This window comes from Clarias gariepinus, chromosome 22 (assembly GCF_024256425.1).
Source record: "Clarias gariepinus isolate MV-2021 ecotype Netherlands chromosome 22, CGAR_prim_01v2, whole genome shotgun sequence".
Lineage (NCBI taxonomy): Eukaryota > Metazoa > Chordata > Actinopteri > Siluriformes > Clariidae > Clarias > Clarias gariepinus.
In genome coordinates, this window is record NC_071121.1 from 21,891,979 (window position 1) to 21,901,710 (window position 9,732).

A 9,732-nucleotide genomic window follows, 5' to 3' on the forward strand; every position below is an offset into this window, starting at 1 on the left:
CAAGTTTCTGTTGTAAGAGTGTAACTAGGGTAGATCTGGTGCAAAAGACAACCTACCAAATGTAAAAATGCTGTAAAATATGTTTAGCTTATAAAACATATTGAGATAAACAAACAGGAAGTGCCAATATTAAAGTAATCCAAGGATTTCTGGCTCATCCGACTCCTCCACCTGGAATGCAAAAAGAGGGTCTAACTGTAAACTGTAAACAGAGACAATATAACGCAAAAAAAAAAAAATGCCATTTTGGTGGTACATATAAAATCATCTCTCGAAACGTTAGCAGCTTGAAATTTTTAAGGAAGCAAGATTGGTCACTTCTGTGTTGCACAGATTTCAGAAATAGCTCATTTGGCATATACATTTTCTGTATTATATGCATTATAAAAAAAAAAAAAGGAAAATACTGTGGTTTGGCTGATTGCCAGTCTTACAGAAATGGAGGTAAATTGCAGATTTTAAACAATATTGATAAAGCAACGTTTTTATTGTTATCCAAAAAAGAAAAAAAAATCCTTTTGCAAACTTCTTTACTAAGGAGAAAGCCAGTGTAAAAAAAAGTAGTGGACCGGATTTTCTGTTTTTCAATCCAAGACAACCCGTTCTATGAAATGTTGAGCACACCTGTGATGATGGCAGTATAGGAAAACATCAACGTTTCATGCATTTTTCTTACTTTATTTTTTGATTTACAAAATTAATAATTTAAAATTAATCATTTTTGAACAAGTCAACAGGTACAATACCTCTATGTCAGCAGAGTTTCCCTTTTTTTTTAATCAGCTGCTTTTAAAAATCAGTAGCAGCTCCAGGGGTAAGCTATGACTTAATAAGTCACTTAATAAACAGTTGTCTTGAGTTAACATTACATCTTACAGTCAGTGTCACAAAAGTACACTTCTTTTAAAAAAATGCTAAAGCTTTACAAATACTACTAACATTGCTTTTAAAAAAGCTGCACTACTCGAGAAACAAAATACAGCTTTTGTGCTCTGGACAGGGGTATTTCCTTGACCAGTGTTCGTGCCCTCTGAAAATGGCTAAAAAATTATTCCAGGTTATTTCTGTGAGTAGAATATAACGTAAGGCCATACACAAATGGCACAAGCTGGAGCTAGAACTATAAAAGCTAGCGAGTTAAACTTTTATAACAGCATCCTGGTCCACCCCAGCACACACGGCCACGCGAGTCTCAGCTAATGAAAGTTCGAGAAGTAAAAACACAGTGTTTAACAGTTAAGAATAGCCTATATAAGGGATATAAAAATTGCCTCAGAGTCTGTACTGTACACATCTATGAATGTTATATCGGATACCACTATTGGATAGTTTTCTATATTGTTAATTTATTGCAGGCGTTAATAGGGACAGCCTGTTCCAGAAACAGGCTTTTACACACTCTCGTGGTACAAATACAAAAAAAACCCTTTTTACTCTGAGACAACTCCAGGGATCTGTAGTAAAGTCTGCTGCATCAATCCTTTTTTGTAGTGAGGAGTTCCCACTGCCTCCACTTCCATGTGGGCGATGTTGAAAAACGTTAATGAAAATATATTTAAAATAGTTAATAAAAACTTTTATCATTAAAAAATCATGCCACTGAAGATCACATAATGATTATGAATATGCGTATCATTATTATGCAAGCCCTTTGTGGTAGTTTTTCTTTCAATACAAATCGATAAATGATAAGATACTGTAATTTACATGCTGTGACTGTTCACATAGTGTACTTAAGGTTAAGGTGTGTCTAACAAAATGAACGGAAAGTTTACATAATGTTTAAAAATCCCAGGAATGCCACTAAACTTGATGCCACTAAGCTTGATTGTGTAAACACTCACCATAGGTCTGCATTGTGTGTTGTGTGGCATACTCACCAACTTTTCAAATAGCTGATTTACAGACAGTTACATGCCAGCCATTCCCCATAATCTAATGATAATAATAACAAAACAAGGACATGATCATTTTATTTTTCTGCTGATAAGTTTAATAATAAAACACACAGTAGTTAATGCGATTAAGGTTTCTGTAAGGAGACATATACTCTTTATGGAAAGAGTCTTGTTTGTCAGCTTTTTGTAAGTCAGTAAGTTTTCTGTAACAAAGTTTTCTTCTTTCTGGTTTGTTAAAAGCGAGCATATTTGTTCATAATTTTCCCTCACTGCCATAGTGAAATTTGACCTCTTAGTGTTTTGACATTATATTATTATATGAGCTATGATAGGAGTCATAAACATTGTATTACAGGAGATTCTAGGTAAAAAAACAACATTAGGTCTGTAATACCTCTTAAAGGTATAAAAATCCTTATGGCAACTAATATTTCTATCTTGATATTAAGAGCATTTTCCCCCAAAGCAAACCTTTTACCGTGCAATGACTTAATACTGTACTAATATTAACATGGTGTACAGGTGCCTTACCCTTGCACGTCATACACATCATGTGTCAAACTGCAGCCAAATTCTTTGGAACGATATTTACACCACACATGACTAATCAGCAGGAAGTAGCTAGCATTTATGGATAATAAAAAAAAACTCAGACAGTGTCAGAACAAGAAGTTTGCCCCAAAACAATACAACAACATTATCAGAATATGTTTTTAGTTTTAAGATTTTCTTCCCCATAAATTGATGCATCATATTGGAAAAGAGATACGATCATAATAATACATAATATATATAAAAATAACAGCAAAATATATTAACAGTATATTAATTATATTAGCTAGCATTATCATATCTTTATTAAAGATTATACTGAATACAGAACGTACAATTTATACATTAAGTGCAGAATTTGCAGCACAGAATCCAAATCCTTCTCATAGTCTAATAAAATCTGTTAAATAATATAATAATAATATTATTAAAACATTAAAAAAGGGCTAGGCTGTATTTCTGAAAAGAAAGAAAAGAAAAACACTTTTACAGAATGTCTAAAGTGTTAAACATTAATTTTTAAAGCTCACATTATTAACACAGGGTTTCTAGGTAGTAAGCATTAGAACAGAAAATAACCAGTTTTATTATTTACTTAGTCAATGGTCAGTGAATCATTCTTATTGCACCACAGTATAAAAGGTGTAACAGGAAACAGGCTGCAAAAATAAACAAGTGGATAAAGGCCATTGTGTTCATTGCGAAACAACAGACGTCTTTCTTGGCACTCCAGCCTTTTCCGTATATAGAGTGTTCCAGTGTTTCAGAGCTTCAGTCCAAATTAGGCAATTTATTGCAACAAGTTTCAAAACCAAAGTGTGAAATTGGTCCTTTAAGGCTGTGGTTGTCTAAGTGTGCTCAGATGAAGTTCACAAGAAAAAGGCTTGGTTTTTATTGTAGTTTCCCATTAACCACCTTAAATGCAATATTATTTTAGTTCTTAGGAAACAACTTTCTTCACTAATTTTATGTCATGTTTGTAACATTATAAGAATTCAGAGTAGCTTCAGGTGGAGATTAAAGCAGTATCACTATTATTTATCTATTTAGTGTCTACTACACCACAATATCATCAATGTATTTGCTCTGAAATAACATAAAATGTTTTTTTGTGAAACTACTTATTTATCTTCAATCATGTAGTCATGTATAAAACACTACAATTCTGAAGTTTGAAATTAATGATGATTTCCATTCCCAGCAGGTCCATCTCACTTATAATAAAAATGTTTAAAAAATCTTTGTAAAAGCCTGTCTTGTTAAAGGGTACACTCTATCTATACATGTCTGGTATCTCTTGTGGGGGATAAACCTACTGTATGTGCATAAACACCTGATACAAACACACTTATCTGAAATAAGCCTATAGTCTTAGAGTTTAGCACTGTCATCTTGCATCTTCAGGGTCCGGGTTTGATCCCTGCTTTGGGGTCTGTGTACTTGGTGTTTGCTTGTTCGCCCCTATCTTTTTGAGTTTCCTCCGGGTACTCCAATTTCCTCCCACAGTCAACAAACATAGAGATTAAGCATACTGGCCTTCTCAGATTGCCTGTAGTGTGTGAATAAGCGTGTGAATGTTGACCGGAAGTTCTACCACTGTCGTAAAAATAGGAATAAATACAATGGCCTAGACGGTTCCTAGTTGGACTACAGAGGTATCTAGATGGACGGACAAACACACAGAAACACACAATCTGGAAATGCCAATCAGCATACAGTATGTTGTGTGTGGGAGGATTCCAGTGCACACAGAAGAACATGCACTGGAGTAGAGATTCTATCCTGAGTCAGCAGTGCTAACAGCTAACCCGCTGTGCCAAGGTACATATTATCTTTTAAAAAGTACTGTTTTATATATGGACAACAATATATTACAATATGTTACCCGTGCAATGTGCCAGAGGAGTACTTTCATCCAAACCTTTATTACTACTTCATAATAATAATTACCCATTATTCTAATGTTATAATATGAACTTTACAGGTCACTTACAGGTCAGACCCTTCCATGCTGTAGTCATTATCACACTGGTACTGGAAGGTCATAGAATATGTATAGGATGTATTGGATACCTTTTTTTTAATAACATTTGCCTAATGTTCATCTGCCCAAAAGAAACATTTATTAAACTCGATCTATCACTAATTAAAAAGAAATCAGTGGCATTAAATTATCTTTTTACTATTTTAAACTATGTACCTTACAAATTTAAATGATTTACCTTAAATTTACTGGCAGATTAATTTGACATTAATACATTATACTCTGATGATGTCTGTGTTGTGACTTATTTCATTTATATCTCAGGAGGTCATTTTAAAAACAGCAGAGCAATTCTAATCCCAGTATTGCATGAATTTGTGTGTTGTGTTGGGCTGCATTGTTCTGCATGTTTCATCATCAACAAGATGTTCTTTATTGTAGCAGCATGCGCTAAATATTACAGCAGCACATTATGTTCTAATTCTTATTTATTACTTGACTTTTTTATTTTTAATTTTAATACCAATTTTTGCAATAATTATTTGTTCTTATAACTATTTGCATTTTAAATTTATGAAAATTTGTAACAATAAAAACAAAAACAACAAAGTGCTTAACCAAAGGTTTTATCTGACTTCAAAACATTATGAAATCTTACTCCGTCAATGTAAAGTAGAGGGTTTCCATCCATTTTTCTTACAGATTATGTCATAAGATAATTTACATTACGTCTCTTTTAATTAACCTCTCAGAACCTGAATATATTTATACTGTATAAATTATTATGTGAAAGTTTCTCCTAACTCCACTGTCTACTGTGCAATGGCTACAATATTAGTACCATGTTCAGACAGTAAACATAAATGTTTTGTTCAATCCTCATATGGTGAATGTTGGGTACAGTATAAGTATTTTTTTTCCTGTTTAAAGATATTAATAAAATTTCAAATAAAGAGAAATAGTTAAGAGAAAGTGTAATTGTAAAAAAATCTTTTACTGAACATTTTGTTTTTGTTTCACATGTGAGAACAGCTGATTCACCTCAGTGGGGAAAAAAACCCTCTAAACTATAAAACAATGGATGCTTTGACCATGTAACTATTAAACGGAACTGCAATATGTTTTAGTTGGATTTCAGTATAACAGTGACTCAAATTACAAGTCATTAACAATACTGCAAAAGATAAGATGGGTCAAACTGGCAATGGCCAAACAAAAAAATTAAATCAGAAGACAATATCAAGATCCTTATATTAACACTAGAACTACCAGGTTTTGCTGACCCCTCCAGCCCTAGGTAGGCCAAATGGCCCCTTGGTTTTAAACTCACAACTTATTCACCGACAATTGACTCCTATTCATTTGTAAATGGGTGGCCGATTGGAATGTGTCACTCCCCTTCCCCCCACAAATGGAAGGGCAGAGTAAGAAAAGCTTTGAAGGATGCTGGGAAACCATATTTAAATCGAAGAGGAGAACAAAAACCAGGGAAAAATCCACCTAAAGAGCTGAGTGGAAGAAGCTTATGTGTGATGTGATCTCTCTCTCTCTGAACACGCTGAGGAGCACTAAAGGCCACAAAAACAGTTAACCTATCAAAATAAACCACATACCATATATAATAATTTAAATGTACATAATGATGGTCAAACACCACAATATATATATATATATATATTTATATATATATATATATATATATATATATATTATTTATTTATATATATATATATATATATATATATATATATATATATATATATATTATTTATTTATATATATATATATATATATATATATATATATATATATATATATATATATATATATCAGGATTACATCATGATTCTTTCTCACTGATTTTAACATTCTGCAAGTTGTCTGAGCCGTACACACAAACTAATTTTATTTTTTTTTTTAGAAAAAGAAAGCCTTTTAGGTAACAAAGTATAAAATAAAGCAAAGAGCAAAATGAGCAAAGATAAAAATCTGTGTCAATTTATCTTTGTTATTCGAATAAATACACATTACAAATAAACATAATATAAATAAAAAACAAAGTTTTTATTTTTCAGGAAGATTAGGTGTATTCAGCAGTATTGAATTAACAAACATGAAAGGTGAAACACTATATGCTTACACACTTCATCCATCATTTCATTCTATTTTATCTTAAATATGTGTGAAGAATAGAGTGAACTTTATAGTTACTTACACTATGTGTATCTGTTATGAATAAAACACATGAGCAAATTAGATTTAAATGGGTTGTTATTGTTGCTTCCATAGACATCTTTGTGTGTTTTACAAGCTCAACATGTGTTGTTTTACTAGTACATATGTGTGTTTAAATGTCTGAAACCTAAAATATGCCTTATGTGGTTAACCCTCTGGGGCCCGAGGTGATTTTGGGGCCCTTGAGATGTTTGGACATGTTCTGATATTTGTGCTTTTTTCAGCTATTTATAACATATTATTGACCAACCTGTGGTCAACAATTTCATTGTGCTATTATACTATATATAAAAGTGCAATGACTATAATGTTTTATTTTTTCTTATCTTACTTATCAGGTGTTTTCAACAACTGGCACTACACTTACAGTTTATGCGCCCAAGCGGAGGAAGACCGTCTGCATCTTCAGCACCATGCACAACATAGTTGAAATTGGGGATAACAGAAAGAGGAAGCCAAACACAGTCACTGACTACAACACCATGAAGTGTGGCGTGGACATTATGGACCAAAAGGTTCGACAGTACACCGTACGGACAGGAACACGGCGATGGCCAATCGCTGTGTTTTACAACTTGATTGACATGGCAGCAATGAATGCTCATGTGCTGTATCAGGCATGCACTGGAGTGAAGGAGAGAAGGGTGGATTTCCTGGCGCAGCTTGCAACTAAGCTTGCTAAGCAGTTTATGCAAGCAAGGATGGTGGACAAGGAGCAGCTGCTTTGGCAACAACCTGCCACACCACACCCAGGGAAACAGGCCAAGTGTCAGGTGACCTTCCAGTGCAAGAAAAATAATGCAACCTTACGCTGTGTAGCCTGCTACAAGTACACATTTGGAAAATGCAAAAAGGAAACTGAGTGGCAGTGCCAGATATGTGCCAACAGATCATACCAATGAACTGCTAAAATACTGGTATACTGGAGATAAATGAGTGAAATTTACATACCATTTGTCTTCAGTATGCCTCTTTTTATTCTATTTTATTGTGTTGCCTTATTGTGTCAATTTGTTGGGCAGTCGTGCAATACATTTCACCTCATGCCGTACCGTGTATGTATGTGAATGTGACAAATACAATTTTTCTACACCAATTGTACCCTTGGTATTGCCCCTTACATATTGCTCCTAGATGACTGTGATCCCTGATTGTAAAGTCAATAGCACCTTGTACGTCGCTCTGCAAGTAATTGCCACATTTACAGAACAAAGGCAACTGTTCACACGTGATTAAGAATATTAAGTAAAAACAACCGGGCCAAATGGCCCCTCTCTGGTAGTTCTAGTGTTAAACGATAGCATAATCAAGACTGCAAGGATTATTGCAAATTTTTTATACACTTGTCATAGGCCCAGAATTTTCCGAGGAGAGGAAATGTTCCATTAGTACAGGATACTGTACCTTAAAGTCTAACCCATTTCTTACATGCATATGTGACCTGTTTCTCAATATTATTAAACTCAATAATTGTCTACTGTTTAAAACAACAAAATACATTGTTCTCTATATCAAAAAGTACATATTTTATTCTTTGTGTCAATTATAACAATATCTAAAAATTAAAAAAATGAAATCTGTGAATAATATAAGCATAGCATTGTACAAATCACAGACACTATATGTAACTATAACAGATTTCAGACCACAAATGTTTAGGGGTTTTATACATTTTTGTAATAAGCTTAATCAAACACTGAAAAGGGCTGTGTAAGGGACCACCACTAGAGGTCACTGTTTTGTTTGTGTATTTTTTGTTTCGTACACTCAGTTTCCCAGAAGGGTTTTGTTTTGTTGGTATTTAAATTTATGTTCTGTTCTGTGTTTACACTAAGGCTCTAGATTGGTTTATGTTTTACATTTGTTGTGTTTCAGCGTGTGTGGAGCTGATTCGGTGTCGTGAAATGTTGTGTGAGTGTTAATGGTTAAGGAAGTATTGTTAATTGTGTTCCCCAGTTGAGATATCCCTGTGTGTATATCTTTTGGTAAGTTTAGCTAAGTGCCATGTTTAGCTAAGTGCCATGCCTTTAGCCCTAGTCGTGTCTCTGGTCTCGTCTCAGCTCCATGCTTATTTGTATGTAATGTCTTGGAGCCTGTGTTGCGCTTATGTCTTGTACTGTATGTACCGGCATAGTGCCGGTGTCTCGCCATAGCACCTGTGTTTCACACTATGCTTTTTGTTATAGTTTAAGTTTGCTGTTTGTTTCTTTGGGTTTTGTTTCTTCATTGTGCATGTTTTATGTTTTTTGCATTATTAAAGACTCTTTTCTTGAAAACACCCCTCTGCGCCTATGCCTGCCCGTTTGTGCCTACAGCAATAACAACCAGTACCACCCAGTCTTGACAGGCCTATTAATCTTACTGTTGCACTTTGGAGTTGGTGGGTTCTATCTATTTTATTCACAGGTCAGACTCTTCCATGCTGTAGTCTTTATTACACTGGTACTGGATGGTCATGTTATATGTATAGGATGGTGCCTTTTGTTCAATTATGACTGCATTATTAATATTGGATGCATCACAGACCACTTCTGGGAGGAAAAAATGTTGAAGAGAAGCATAAAGCATTATATTGTGATTTTGTGACATGGTATTTATCCGCATTAGATTAATTGCTTACATTATTTTTTGGATGTATTGATTTACACCAGCCAATTTTCAGCTCTAATGGATGCAAGTTAAAAGCACAATAATTTATTATGTGACTGTAACAAATTTCTGAAGTCATACATTAGCGGAAATGTTTTAAGCATTCAGTGTAACTAATGAAAGGGTATAGAGAGCATTGCAAAATATTGTGCGAGTCTCTTAGACTCATCACTGACATCTTAAGTTACAGACTGAGCTGACTCATGAGGATGGCTGCCTTTCCCTAGCCTTTTTCTACATTCTTTCATTATTTGGTCATCTTACAAAACGGGTTTTTAAATAACAGGTCCAAAAGAGTGCAAGTAATGGGGAGGAAATATGTGTTAGGTAATGTTTAGGCAAAACTTTATTATACTACAGGTTACCATTGTTTTGTGCATTTTAATATACACAAAGTAAGAAATAATGACTGAT